This window comes from Argiope bruennichi, chromosome 11 (genome assembly GCF_947563725.1).
Source record: "Argiope bruennichi chromosome 11, qqArgBrue1.1, whole genome shotgun sequence".
In the NCBI taxonomy this organism is placed as follows: domain Eukaryota; kingdom Metazoa; phylum Arthropoda; class Arachnida; order Araneae; family Araneidae; genus Argiope; species Argiope bruennichi.
In genome coordinates, this window is record NC_079161.1 from 79,258,763 (window position 1) to 79,274,713 (window position 15,951).

The window sequence follows — 15,951 nt, forward strand, 5'->3', positions numbered from 1 at the left end:
ATGCTTTTGAAAGTACAGACCGACAGACTGTCAATTTGTATGATTTGGCGCAAGATTTGAAGGATGTCTAACTGTAGATGTTAAATCTGTGTACCGAATTTTATCTGCCCAGATATTTTCGATTTTTTTTCACTATCCCGTTATATTATATTCGAACAGATCATCACTTGTCAGAAATCTACCTATTTGGTACAAAGACCGTACATTAAATTTTATCGGAACAATTAATGCAATTTTTGAGCCATATTTGTCACAGAGAGATAGAAAGATATAATGCCAAAAATATGAAAGAGGAAAATCTACAACTTGGAGAATCATTAAAATCCCGAGATAAAGTTACAAAATGCCAGAATACTTATGTTTTCAACAGAAGCCCCTTTAATTTATTAAGCGTAAGAAAAAGCGTCTAATATTTACTTTTTCATATATATAGTATAGAGAAAGTATAGTAATTGGCAAACAATTTGAATTCGAGATTTTGATGAATTTCTGCCTTTTAGGCCATCATGAGTTCAAAAAACACATTTTTAGAAAATGTCTGCATGTCTGTCAATGACAAAGATAACTCAAAATGAAATTTGATATATGGTATTTAGACCAGATTTGTAGATTTCTGTCTGATTTTGAGTAAAATATGTTATGAGGAAATCTATCTATCCAGCTGTTCGGATATAAAACAATACGATAATTACAACACGAAGACGACCGGGATAGCCTGGTTGGTAAGGCTTTGGACTCGTATTCCTTAGGTTCTGAGTTTGAACCCCGCTGGTTGAAGACTCTCCGTGTCTGTGATGACTGGCGCACGTATGAATCTGTCGTGGTCACAAAGTCCTCCATGTCAAGAGTAATACCACTGGGGGTACTGGTTCATAGGTTATTGTTCTCTGATTCAGGTCTAAGTTACAATCTGTGGATGTGTGAATGAAATGTGTGAAGGAAGTCCGTCACGTAAAAAGGATTATGACGCATGAGTAGCGAAGTCGCTTCTGTAAAAACAAGAGACACTCACTCGGCTTAAATCACTGACAGATAACTGACAGCGGGATTGTGAAGTGCCATAAGTCACAACACAAGAACACGAAAATATCTAGACGGATACAGTTCGATACACATATTTAACGTTTAGTGTAGACACTCCACGAATTTTGAGTTAAATCCAATGAAGAGTTAACTGTCTGTACGTCTGTAATTTCAAAGACATGTAAACGTGATAAGTAAAAAATGCAGCTATTTCAATATATCCTATTTTGTATGTGATTTTATGACTATAAGTGTAGTTTTGTGTCAAATATTTGTTTCAGTCGGTTGAGAAAAACAGGTCTAAAGAAGCACAAATTCGATTTTCGTATACTATTATCTGCATGGCAGGGATTCATCGCCAAATAACTCGCCAAGGATGACACGATAGTTTCAGTAAAAATAGTAAATCCCCGTCAAAGGGTTATATTTCCTAACTATTGTACGCCAATGCCATGCAAGGAGTTCGCTGGCTTGATAAGTTTATTAGAGAGTATGCGAGAAAGTTTTGGGAACACCATTCCCGCTGCGTAATTCGTCACTTCCACTGAGCAAAGCAAATCACCAGCGGGAGTGGTCCTTCACTAAACCTTTTTCATCATAATCCCTAATAAAGTTACACCACTTCCTGCCGCTTAAAAACTGCGGACCTTGCTGAATGCCTTGAATTTATGATTGGGAGTTGGGTTTAGTTTAATTTAGTTTAGTTATATTAATGTCCCGTTGTATAGAAACACTAGGGCTATTTTGGGACGGACCTCGTAATTTTGAACCGTGGTCAGATGAAGAGGACGACACCTGAGCTGGAATCCCCCCTCGCCACACCAGTGGAAGGTAGTTTGGCATGACGGATTTAACGTGCAACAGACCCGCTTACACGACGGTTCTTCGGTGGAATCGGGTCTCGAACCTGACCGTACGGCTCACAAGCCGCGGCCTATGAGAACTGGGTGAATTGGAATATAGAAAAGAAAATTGATACTCGTATACTAATGGCACGATATTAACGAACAAAGGAAATACTGTGCTTTGATATGAATCTCAGGATCTTACAGAATCTCGTGTATCATCTTTGACCATTTATCGCTGAAATACTGTGAATAAATAAGTACCAGAAAGTCGAATATATATTTTGGGCGCCTATTTTTCTGAAAATTTGAACCAAACCAAAATTTGAATTCAAGCTGCAACTTGTATGAGACTCTGTACCAAATATATATCAATACATACCAAAATATATATACCAAATTGCATTTATTTAAACCGTTGCATTTTTGAATTATTGCGTTTACATGCTTGAGAAAGTGTAGAAGGACAGACAGACGACTCTTCGATATATCTGGTTCAAGGTTTAATTGGTGGCCAGGTGGCAAGGTCTCGGCTTAAAAATCGGAGGGTTTCAGGTTCGAGACCCTATTCCACCGAAAAACCGTCGTGTAAGCGAGTCTGGTGAATGTTAAACCGTCCGGTCCAAACGTCCTTCAGCTGGTGTGTAGAGGGGGAGGGCATCTAAGGTGTCATCCTCGTCATCTGACCGAGGTTCAAAATGACGAGATCCGTCCCAAAATAGCCCTAGTGTTGCTTTAAAACGGGACGTTAATATAACTAAACAAGGTTTAATAAAAAGTCAACTTTAGGTTATAAATCTATGTATTATATTTTACTTATCTAGTTCTCGACGTCTAATAGTTACTTTGTTTACTTGTACTCGCACTGTCGAACAGCCACATTTTTCATGAAGGGATATCTTTTATAATTTAAAGGAAATCTTCAAATTTTGTTTTAATTCTGCATACCAAATTTCATCCGTTTATCTCAAAACGTTGTTGAGGTATCACATTTTGCAGATAGACGGAAAGAGCTATATGCAAACAGGTATAATCCCAGAAGGGTGTATTTCAGAAACAGGAAGTTCTAAAATGTAGAGATTCGCTAAATTAGAGATCGAATTTCTTTGGCCATTACAATATTTTGTCCTTTTGTACACAATATTCGAGGAACTAAAAATTAAATAAATCTCCCGAGTATTGATTGGGCAAACTCATATTACTATGTAAAAATTGCAAACTATGTAAAATTAAAAATATTCTTGGTGTGATTGTTTTTGTGTGATTGTTTGCTTTTCAAACAATAAGGATGCAGTTAAGAGTTAAAATTTTCATCTCATATTATCATGTATCTAGCCCTAAAAATTCTTAATGTTTTGATATTATTAAAAAATTTAAAATAATTGGTTCATTGAGTTTTTGTTTTAACTTCCTTCAAGTTATGTGACAATGTTTGGGATGAATTGTTTAAAAAATGTTCGAAATTAATTATAATTTTGAATATTTGCAATAGAAAAGGTGTGAAGATATATCTTTAAATCCAAAATATATCAGATATATGGGAATTAAAAAAAAAATTGAAAAAAGGATTTTGGGGGGACTAAAAAGACATATAAATCAATAATTTTCTAGTTTAGAGATTTATCAAATGATTTGCTTAAAATTTCGCAGATAGCAAATAATGTTTTATCTAATTACAGAAATATAAAAAGTAGTTGTATTTATATATATTCCCCAATACTGGGGTTTCATTTTTTTTTCATTTTTTCATATTGTGACGCATTAAAACCATTACAAAACATTTCTAAATGAATAGATTACTTATTCTCTAGCTGAAGAACTGCAGAACATACTGAAAAAACGTTAGATCAAATTTGAACAAATTATATGCATTAGATTCTAATTTGTAAGGTTTTGCATAAAAAAATTACAACGAAAATTAAATGCAAATATAAAAATCAGTGTAAGTTCCTAAAAAATGAATTTAGAAACAACATTTTAAAAGGTTTAATAAAGAAATCTGCTGAAAGATTAGAAATATTAGATTTTAAAAAAAATCAGAATTTCGCAAAATATCGATCTTCAATGCAGTCGACTATTTAATACATTTAAAAATTTCTGTTCGATGACATATTCTTAAAATTAGAAACCCGTCACTTCTGTAGCATTTATATATTGTGACGAATCTGTAATGCTGCTTCCCAGCATAGTTGGTTCCACCATCGGAAAGAATGTTTTACAGTCATCGGTACTGGACGGAGTCCGGTGTCGCTTCGGAGGGTCCCGGAGCTTGGCGACGAACTTGGCGACTTTGGAGCCAAAATAGATTATACCCAAAAGATCGAGAATTTTCCCGATCCGTCCAGTAGGAACCGAAATAGGCCTCGAACGTTCCTGATCGGTTGAGAGGCGTCTAGCCCCGCCTCCTGAGACCTATAAATGGAAGCGGCCGCAGCTGCTAGAGCAGAGTAGTCGGAATCGACAGCAAGAACTGGCCTTCCAGAGATTAGCGGAGCAGCGACGGAGTCAAGTGAGTGCTGAATTAAGTTGTGCGCTACGGTCTGCATTAGAGTCTGTTGTGTGCTGTTGTCTGCACGTCTCGGCTGAAGATAATTGTGTGCTGTATATAGTTGTCGTCTTTGTGTTGTCCAGTGTGTCTTCGTGTAAATAAACGTCGTCGTTTCATTTTCTACTGCCGCCTGCTGATTGAGTGTTCTCCACACCATATAACTTCCACTATCCAAACGAACCCCGGAAATTTCGTAACAATATTATAACAAGCTCATCAAAATATTTATTGGCTGAGAAAGAGTTTGCTTAATTATTAAAACTTTATTCCTGATGAAAATAAATTGTTTTGAAACTCAGCTCACAATCTTTTAACATTCAGATATCACAACCATTATCAAAAAAGAACTGGCTACAACAATTTTTAGAAAAACAGAAACTAAAGAATTCCTCGAAGGTGTGCTTCAGCAAAGCAAAAGAAGTCAGGGCCAGCTGAATAAATAATATGAATAAACAGTTAACGGAAGTTACACAGAATTCGGGCAGATGGCAAAAACGGAAACAACTCGACTTTTTCGCTAAGTGCTCTTCTACTCAGTAGGGAAATGACTTCAGTTGGGATATCTTGGGATAGAAAAACAAAATCTTTCAAAGCACAGTGAAAGGTACAGGTTTCTTCCGCTGTTAAGAAATTCTGTAGAAAATCTGTGAACGAAGAAATGCTGACTGGAACTGTACAGAGAAATTCCTTTTATCAGTATAAACAATTAAGTTGAAAGAAATCGGTGAATGTAATGGGTAGGTTCATAATTTATTACAAATATTATTTCATTGCCTACACTGGTGCATTAGTCATTAAAAATAAAAAAGGTTGAACCGTAAAATTTAATGACAATTTTAAATTTTCTTATATGCGTGGTATAAGAGATCGTTAAAAAATTTGAACTCGAGATATTAACAAATCTCTTAATTTCAAATCCCTTTGAATTCCCAAAATTTATTTTTGGAATAAAGTTTGTCTATCTGAGAACACGAAAACTTAAAATCATTTTGAACTTGATGAATGAAATAACAGAAAACAAAAAATCGCCATGAAGATCTTTCTTCATATAAATTTAGTGCTTGTTCCAAATTTTTTTGAAAGTTTGAATGAAATCTAGTCATAGAAATTCTGTCTGTTCGGCTGTCTCTGTTCAAATGAACATGAAAACCACAAAATTCAAAAAATCTAGGTAGTTAAGATTTAATACAAAGTTGTAGAAAATTACAATGAAGTTTTCGAACCAAATCGTACGTCTTTACTGCATATGATAATACAAAAATCGCCAGGTTCGCTTTGATAATGGGAGTATGGTGTGAGAACACAATCAGCAGACCTCAGTAGGAAACAACGACGTTTATTTACACGAAGAACACGAGCACACAGACAACAAATATTTACAGCAGAGACGAATACAGGACAGCACACAGCAGCACTCTACAGCAGACAACAACCCATAAGTAGTAATCGACCACAGCACACGAAGCGGCTAGACAGAATCCAGCAGGAGAGTGGATCCTCGGAGCTTTGCTCTACGGTCTCTCCTAAACGGCTGAACTTCTCACTGCCACCTTAGCTGCCGATTCACTACTTCTCCCAACTGGCTACTACACACGCTATGGCGCTGCTTCCACAGTAGACAACAGGACTCAGCAACAGGAATTCAGCACTCGCTCAACACAACGCTGGCACTCCGCTGTTACTTCACTATCCTCTCGAAGGTTCGTTACTTGTCTACAACTCCGACTACGCTTCAATTCCCGTCGACATGCAGGCCTTCGTCACGACGACTGACGGCCTTTTATAGTTCCCAGGAGGCGAAGCAATACCCTTCTGGGCCAATCAGGAATTTCTGGGCGTATATCAGTTTTTATTGGATTTATCGTGAAAATTTTCGAAGTTTCCAGCATTATCCATTTTGCGACGAAATCGCCAAATTCATCGGCAAGTCGCCAGATGGTCGCCAAGTTTGTCCCCAAGTTCTGAGGTCATTGACGTGGCACCCAGTCAGCACCCACAGGGCTTATCGTACGATGGTCTTTCTTACGATGACAGTTTTCGTGCTGGGAAACAAAATTACAGGTTCGTAACAATATCAACTTAGGTGAATGGAATTTGATTCACTGTTTTAACATATAAAGATTAAATTCGCTTCAAATTCTGAACGAAATCTGTCAAAGAATTAACTGTTTGTCCGTCTGTACTTTATTCTCATTCCCAGCTTTAAACGTCTACTTAAAGACACCAGAACTATCGGAAAATTGAATAAAGTAAGTCTTTAAACTGTGTTTGTTATTATAAAAAGATAGAAACTATGTTGAAACATTGAACTGAAATTCGCCACTCTTCAGGAGCTAACTCACAGATATCGAAGATAAATCATGCACAAAATAAAGAAAAATCCAAAACTTGATGCAGTTATATTTACAATGGAATTTAAAAAAAATTTGCAATAAAAGAATCCTAAAATTGTTAGATGAGTTTCAAATCATATTGATACAACTACAGGGACGGAGAAGAAAATTTTTTCCGAATAAAAGAGCAAGAAAGTCGTACCTGGATTTTCAAAATTCCATTTCAGACAAAGATATATCGTTTGTGAAAGATTCACATAAGAGAATAAAACAAAATTTAACATCTTTGGAGCTAATATGGGACCCAAAACAATTCATATTGTATCAAGCTAACGATCCCATACATACATCTTTAATTGTTTACTTATAGCTTACTGTAGCTTGGCCCAAATTGTTCCAAGATATTGGCGTAGTTATTGGTCCAACGTTATCAGGACCTCCTCATATTCTCCAGATTTAAATCTAGTTGAAAATGTGTGGAAAGCAATGGTGGAAAGAACAGGAAAACATACCTCTTAGAAAGGAAAATTTCTCAGGCAGTATTTCAGAGTATTTTCTAGGCAGTACTAACAGAGAAATGGCACAGAATTTATTACACATAAAAAAAGTAGTTCAATCCATGACAGAATTTATTAAAAATGTAATTTTAAATAAAGGTCTTCAACAAAGTATTAAAATGTTTGATTATTTGCATATTTTTGTATACATTTATTGAATGTCCATTGTGTCCAATAAATTATGATGAGGGATTTTTTTAAATCTTCTTGGGTAAAATATTTTTTTTCCAAATAAAGTTAATGAATTTGCTTTCATTATAATATGTATGTGTTATTATACTCTCAATAAAGTTTACATGAAAAACTTTTGAAGTAAATCCTTTAATATTTACCCGATACTCTATAAAAGGAAATTTCAAAAACAAGTATAATTCAAAAAATAAAATAAATTTTTTCGCAAAAAGAGTATCGAATTTATTTTCACTAGAAAATGTCGGTTTTATTATATACAAAAATAAGTTTATATCAACCAATTTTGAAATAAATCCTTTAATATTTAGCTGATGCTCTTTAAAAGTAAGCTTCAAAAGCAAATATGATTTAGAAACAAAATAATTTTTTTACAAAAATATAGTACTGAATTTATTTTTATTACAATGTATAATTTTATTATAAGCAAAATAAAGTTTATATGAAAAAACTTTGAAGTAAATCCTTTAATATTTAGCTGATATTCTTTAAAAGCAAATTTCAAAAACAAATATAAAGTAGCACAGCTTATTGAGGTACAATCTCTTGAGTCAAGACATCTTTATTAAGTTCTTCATAAACACCGAGAAAAAAAAAGTGTAGTACTTTTTTCACTAAAGATTTTATAAAAGAGGGGAATGCAGAAAATAAATAAATAAAATGGGTAAAATGGAAGTGTTTCTGGCCATTTTGGAAAGTAATTTTCTTCCTTTATCGTTATCCTCCTCTGAAATCACGATAGTTGAAGACTTAGAGAAAACCTCATAAATGCATAAAAGAAGCTCATTATTGTATGACACCTTTTTATATTCCAATGAATTATCGCTTCCGTAAATCAACTTTCTGAAAGTAACGTGAAGTATCATTTGGTTCAACTTCGATAATCTGGTGACATTTTCTGCGATGTTCATCAAGGTTTATTTTCGACATAAATACTTCAAATTGATTTCTTCCATTTTTTATTCTAAAAGAAATCTAACGGTTTTTCAAAATTAGTTGACTAAAAGAAAAATTATACAGCAAAAATAAGTTACTGTACAAATTTTTTCTTTTTTCCGATCTTTATAGTTTGTTAGAGTAACAGGACGGAAAAAACATTGTTTATTAATTCGCTCTCAAAAATGTAAAACGATTCGGTAAGTCAATGTAATTATTTAAAAAAAAACTATATTGCCTAAATCATGCTGTTATGCTCCCTTGCTTTAAGCTTTTCCGTCCTTTAAAGGCCTTTTCGATGATTTTCTAGGGTAATTTTTAAGCTTGTAATGTCCTAACAGCTGTTGATCTGGCTTCTGATGCATTTATTTACTCTAAATGTTACAGCTAAAGTACAAAAAAAAAGTTAATATGCAGATTATCAAGATAATCTGCATATGAACTAGGGTAATTCAATAAAGTACGGAAAATTGTTTCATTTCTCAAATTACCTAAATAATCTGCACGTTACCTACTAGACACTCGTTACTCTGCTATACAATATGTCAAATAATTCTTTGGCATGAACAAACCTTTCACACTTTCTTTAGCATCTGACAACCCCTCAATGTATTTTTCACAGCTTTACACAGTTAACAAATCATATTTTTGAATTATTCGATAGTCTCGAGTTTTTCCTTTCTTTTTGGAAACTTTTATTCGCTTTATATCTTCAGTTATATAATCATGCTTTCGTTTTGTCACTAAAGCACTATCATATTCTGAATTTTCTCTAAAGAGATTTGCGAAGAAGCTTTCCTTCATTTTACTCCCCAGTTCAGTGCTTGCATACTTGGAGCTAAATTCTCTGCTTTAAAAAAAATCATAACGGAAATTTACGCTCTAACAGGCAGAAGTGAATTTAAAAACAGAATGAGCTATGTTACGCATTAACAGCCGACCCAAATTATGAGAAATTAAACAACCTGTGACGACCAGGCGTAGGGAAATGAAATAACAAAAACAAACTTCTGAACTTAAGGATACGGAAGTCGCTAATGCCAAAACACGATATATAAATTCTATTTTGTTTGTTTGCCACGCTACGAGCGAAGGGATAAAAGTATCTGGCAGCTATACAAATATTTAAATAACGTCTAAGATTTAAATTCCGAAATCGACACTATGAGAGAAAAAACATATTTTGATAGTTTGTTATAACATGTTTTTCTGATTCAATCTGATTTTTTTTATAATGTGGAAACATTAGGTAGCTTTGGTTTGAGATTTTTGAAGCCATCAAATCCACGAGCAGAAAATAAAGAATATGGTGCGTCACAGACTTCTGCCCAAAGAAGCACAATGAAGAAAACGGGAATCAACGCGAAACAGACAGCTGAGGTATCGAAAGGTACATATAGTATATACTTTTCGGTACCTCCCCTTTCTATTTTTTTTTTCAAAAACTTTTTCTGCAGAAAAAAAAAATTGTTTTGGAGTTTAAACGGTTTTGCGATGAAAAGAAAAGAACGATTGCTTTTCTAAAAGTTGAAGACTGCGCAGCACAATAATCAGTTGATCATTACAATCCAGTTAAAACAGAATTCTCCCCAACCCCCGCTAAAATAAGTTTGGCTTGAGGAAACGTTTTGGAGTTCGAACTAATGATTTTGAGATAGGGGAGAAAACAAACACCCTCCCCCGTTTTTTTGAAATATTGACATGTGCATAATCTGATAATCACGTGATTGTTTCAAACCGGTTTAAACTGGTTTTTCACACACACACAAAAAAATCTGACTTTGATATGATACTACATAATAAATAATAATAACTTTCTCACATGATAACGTGAAATTTGCGATATCAGATTTTAATTTTTATAAATTTTAATATTAATGCATAAATTCTGACAATTCTGTTCTTTTATTTTAATTTTTGATATCTGTCTAATGCAAAGTAATGTAGAATTGACTTTGAAGTTTTTGTGCCGCTCACGTGTATGGTCAATTAGACGCTGCGCAAGCTCTACTTTAAAATAAACTTGATTAGTGAAATAAATATGTGGATCAGTACTTTGGTATTATGGAGTATTAAGATTTCACTTACCTATTGGAATTTCAGTGAGTGATATTGCGTAGTTAAGATCCGAGAGCCAGTAATTCTACCTAAAAATGAAGGAAAAAAAAACATGATTAAATCTCTTCTCAAAATAAATTAGCCAGAATATATTCACCAAACGATAAAAAAAGACCTGGATGGATTTAAGTAAAATCTGTTGTTGTTGACTATAAAATCATATATGGAAACGCATGGTTATATATTTATTTTAAATACAGTGGCTCCCAAAAGTGTTCGTGCACTAAAGAAATTTGCAGAAATTGTGTTCTATACTTCTTAATAAAGCATTTTATTAGTTGTTTTTTTTTTAATTAGCATCTTTAAATAGTTCTTAATAAAACTGAACAAATATTTTTATAAAAAAAATCAAGGAGTATTGTTCTAAAGAATAAATAAATAAAAAATGTCACAAAATTAGAACACAAAAGTCTTCGTACATCCAAACATTATTTATTTAAATTCATCATAAAAATATCTTTTGCGGCTTATTTTTCTTCTAATTGAAAAATACACTAAAATCGTTTGATTTCAGTATTTAATATCACAATTATTTATTCCATTTACTTTATTCTTAGATATGACGCCCATTCGTAAAGAAACGAGTTTAGACGTACGGAAATTAATTATATTTCATTTTAAAGCTGGAAAATCAATTAGAGGCATGCAACTATAACTAATCTACCTCATTCAACGGTGCAAAGCATAATAAAACGTTACAAAGAGGGAAAAAGGATTGCAAACAAGCCTCGTAATGGTCACCCTCAAATTCTGTCAGCTAGAAGTCAAAGAAATATTGTGAGTAAATTTCTAAAAAATCAACGTCTGAGTGCAATAAAGTTTACTTCACAATATAATGAATCAAATGGAACTTCTATTTCCTGTGAAACTATTCGTAGAATTCTTCGGAATGCTGGTATACATGGCCACTCTGTACGAAGAAAATTCTTTGTAAGTCAGAAGAACGGAATTTCTAGGCTTAAATTTGCCAAATCTATGATAAACCAGTCAGAGAGCTATTGGAATCGTGTCTTATTTGCAGATGAAAGTAAGTTTAACATCTTTGGGTCGGATGGGAAAATCATTGTATGGAGGGGAAAAAAAAAAAAACGAAGAACTTAATCCCAAGAATTTAGTTGGAACAGTAAAACATGGCGGTGGAGGTGTCATGGTTTGGGGGTGTATGTCAGCGGCTGGAGTAGGCAATTTAGTATTTATGGATGGTATAATGGATCATAGAGTTTATATAAATATTCTCAATAATAATTTAAAAGTGCCAGCACACAAATTGGGCATTTTAAACAACTTTGTGTATTACCAAGACAACGATCCTAAGCACACGGCCATGAATGTTCGTCTTTTTTGCCTCTATCATTGCCCTCAAACCCTTAAAACACCAGTTCAATCACCGGATTTAAACCCTATAGAACATATTTGGAAAGAATTAGAGGTGCGAATAAGAAGTCACGACATTAAATCGAAAATTCAACTGAAAGTAGTAATGATCGAAGAATGGAACAAGATCGGTGCAGAAATAACCGACCGTTTAATTAAATCTATGTCCAAACGTTTAAAAGCTGTTATAAAGAATAAAGGATATCCTACTAAATACTAAACATTTATAAAAAATTGGATAATTTCATATTTAGTGATTTTTTTTAAAGTGTATGATCACTTTTGTGTCCTATTTTTGTGCAATTTTATTTATTGTCATTTTTAAAAAAAATAATTTGCATCGTAATTAAAATTTATTCTTCACTGCTTTATTAAGAACTGTAAAAATATGCTATGAAAAAATTTTCATGTAAAAATAAGAATATATAATGGTAAATAATGAGGTTTTTAATTGATTCTTGTTGGTGTACGAACGCTTTTGGGAGCCACTGTAAATACATTTGGATATAAAATTAATAAAAAGAAATAATCATTTTCTTTTATATTTGAAAGAAAAGAGAAAGGCCTTTGATCTAAATACTTTTCTTAAATTAATAAGCATTATGTTTATAAATTTGGAATATTGTAAACGACTTTTCAAGGATTTCTTGAAATACTAGTTTCGAAGTTTTTCAAACTTGTGTATTTTAGATGCAGTGCATCATTTAAAAATCATGGTTTACGTCATATAGATTTTCCCTGTTATATTAATAATAACTGTTTTAAGTTCTAAAAGGAAGAAATCTGTCTACATTAAAATAAATCTTTCCTCTAATTTTATGCTGATCTTAATAATGCAGAGAAATGGACAGAATATGTATCCAAACGACGAGCAGATTCTAAAATATCATATAGATTTATAATAATTGTAAAAAAAATACCAAAATCGGTGTTGCACGATTAAGATATCATATTTACTACAAATGAAGAGAGAGAGAGAGATAGAAACAATTAATCTGTTTGATTCATAACTTATCAGTGATCTACGATTCTAAAAATAAAAACCCTATGACAAATTCTACTTTTCTAAGTGTAACTTAAGATTTATCATATTCGTGGTCATATGTACAAACAAATTTTGCGTCTAGAGAATAGATCTAAACACAGATTTATAACTTATTTATCTTGAAAACATATCATATTTGTTAGTGTTGATTGTAAGGTTTTTGAGAAAAATTATTCATAATTAAACTGACATAATACCACAAATAGTTTAGGAGAACTCTGTTATACATATGATTTGAAAAATATTGAAAAACGAAACATATTTTATTGAATTCTTCTATACTGGATTTATACATAGCTTGAGATAATCAATAGTAAGCTGTTATAAGAAAAAAAAATTTAAATGTAACTTTTAAAACGGAAGAAGGATTTTAAAGATATGAATATTTCATCCAATCAATTAGAAAGCCTTAATTAATTGTATATGTCTTTATTACCGTTAAACGATTGGTTTAACTGTGAAAACGTATCCTAAAAGCGTAGCTCGTTAAAATAACAGAACTTGTTAAAGTCTTTTGCGAATTTTTATCGTCACTAGTGAAAAACATTGTTTCCTTTATCTTCCTAAACGAATCTGGAAACAACATCGATCTTTTTTTTTTTTTTTTTTTTACTTGCAGACGATTCTTTTGGATAAGTTCCAGACGATGTAGGAAAAGAAACAAGCGAACATATTCGCGTTTACTAGACTAAATGGATTCTCACTTTTAATTGGTATATATTATTGAAGATATTTTGAAATTTCAGAAAAAAAAAAGATTTATCGCATTTGGAAAAATAATGATTTGATTTGTTTTCACAATAAAGAATTAGATCGTGAAAAGTTGTATTAAATATTTCTTATATGAATAAAAGTTATTTTTAATTATAAAATATTCTGAGTGAACTTTCAAAAATGTTTCTGGGGAATTTGAATTTTAAAATAAATGTTTCTGATGACACAGCGTATATTACCTCACAATAATTTAATTTTTATTTCTGTTAGGTAATACTTTTTTAAAGAACGAAATTTTAATATTGTTTTGAATTCCTCAAAAGAAAAAACATTAAAAAAAATCAGCTTTCATTATTAGCATGATTTTTTAATTATTAATTTAATTCTGAATATTTTACTATTTATAAATAAAAAAGCTATGTTATTTTTGTGTTTTTTATAAATCGCGCTGTAAATAAGTATAGTTAACTTTTAAGAATATATCTCAATGTAAAACTTTTTATACGTTATTAAATGTTAAAAATGGTATAAAATTTTATACGTTGAAACATTTCTATTTAAAAAAATTTCTAGTAAAATAAATTACTAGAAATTCTATTAAAATTTCTATTTAAAATAAATTTAAATGCAAGCAAAAACATTACTTTTAAGGACTATAAAAAGTAATAATGAGTAAACAAAAAAGAGCAATAATTTAAAAGTATTTATTACAGAAAAGTGATAAATCAAATGCCAAAAAAAAAAAAATTTAAACATGGTAAGTATGATATTTTTTTATTAGAAGTCACGGTAACTAAAGAGTTCAAGTATTTATGATAAAGGTAATACAGATCTAACGGAACTGTTTATATATTTAAAATACTGATTGAAAATTCTCGTATAACAATCCTAATTTCTAAAATATTAAAAAAAAAATTTTAACAATTTTATTTACTCGGATTTGTCTTATGATTGTAAAGATGGATGCTTTTTAAGTGTTTGATTTACTGCTCATTTTTGGATACGCATGAATTTTAAAATTCGCATAATTTCTATTAAAATACAATATTACAACATTTTCAAAAATTAACTGCGTTTTAATCGATTAATGTTAATAAATTTTGATATAATATCACTGGTGCCAACTAGCAGGATATTAAAGCAGAAAATTATTGTAAGATTGAATAAAACTTACAATATAAAATGTAAATTTAAAGTAAAATACTGAAATTACTTAAAATAAAAAAATTATTTTTTTAAATAAACTTATGTTTACTTTACCATCACACTACCAAATTTATTTCAGGAAAGTTTTTTTACGTAAATAGCTATTAAGGGATAAAAGTTGCAAAGCATTCAAAGCAAATTTCCCAATTTTATTTTCGATGCTAATATGTGTAACGGAATTAATTTAGTTAAGTTAGTATCGAATTTGAACAACGCGAATGCTCGATTGAACGTATCTCAGAGCTTTAAGTAATAGTCAGGTGATGAAAACGAAAATATCGATTATAACTTTTCACATCAAAAATGGCTGTAAAATATTTAGTCATGGAAGATTACAAGAAAAGAGTGTCCCAAAATTAAAGCAAGATTTGAATTTGCGACTATTTGTGCAGTAAAGTTTGGCAACAGCATTAAAAAAACCATTTGACAAATGATAGTTTAGGACTACTAAAATGGAGTGTTAAACGATAGAACAAAGTGTTTTTATTGTTCAATAATATTTCAAAAATAATTAAAATCTGGCGGTCACAGTTCGCCCCAACAGAATTGGCCCCCTAGAACGTGTGATTTAATACTATTCGATTCCCGTTTAGGGGATTGTTTCACGTCAGAGTTTTATGTCAACAAGTCCAAAAGCACGCGGGCATTGAAAAAGGAAATTCAAAGCTGGATCAGCGAAATTCAGCCAAATTTGTGCAAAATGGTAACGGAAAATTTCGGCAAAAGAGTTCGTATGTGGCAGCCGTGGGGACCATTTGCTCCATGTGCTATTCCATACATAACCCTTTCCTGAATACTTTACGATTCAATAAAAAATATAATAATTTAACGAAAAAAAATTATGCTTTTTTTACTTAATTCAAATTCTGCGTTAACACGTTGTTCTATCGTGTAACGTTCCACTTTTACTAACCCTACACCATCAGCTGTCAAATGGTTTTCTTAAATAGGGTTGCCAACACTTTACTGCACGAATGGTGTCAAATTCAAATCTTGTGCTGATTTTGGAACACCCTTTACAAGAAGCCTCTCTCACGGCTACGGCGGAATTTTGGTGGAACCT

The 15,951-nt window shown here is 31.9% G+C and overlaps 2 long non-coding RNA genes across 2 annotated transcripts in view; one reads left to right on the top strand and one right to left on the bottom strand.

Moving 5' to 3' along the window:
• The window catches only part of LOC129957614 (uncharacterized), a 269,845-nt gene that overhangs the window by 210,195 nt on the left and 43,699 nt on the right, over positions 1 to 15,951 (top strand). The window lies entirely within an intron of this gene.
• Positions 1 to 15,951, bottom strand: part of LOC129957615 (uncharacterized) — a 53,938-nt gene that overhangs the window by 36,833 nt on the left and 1,154 nt on the right. The window contains exon 2 of the long non-coding RNA XR_008782794.1: positions 10,520 to 10,578. This is a non-coding gene — a long non-coding RNA (uncharacterized LOC129957615). The remainder of the gene's footprint in view (positions 1 to 10,519; positions 10,579 to 15,951) is intronic.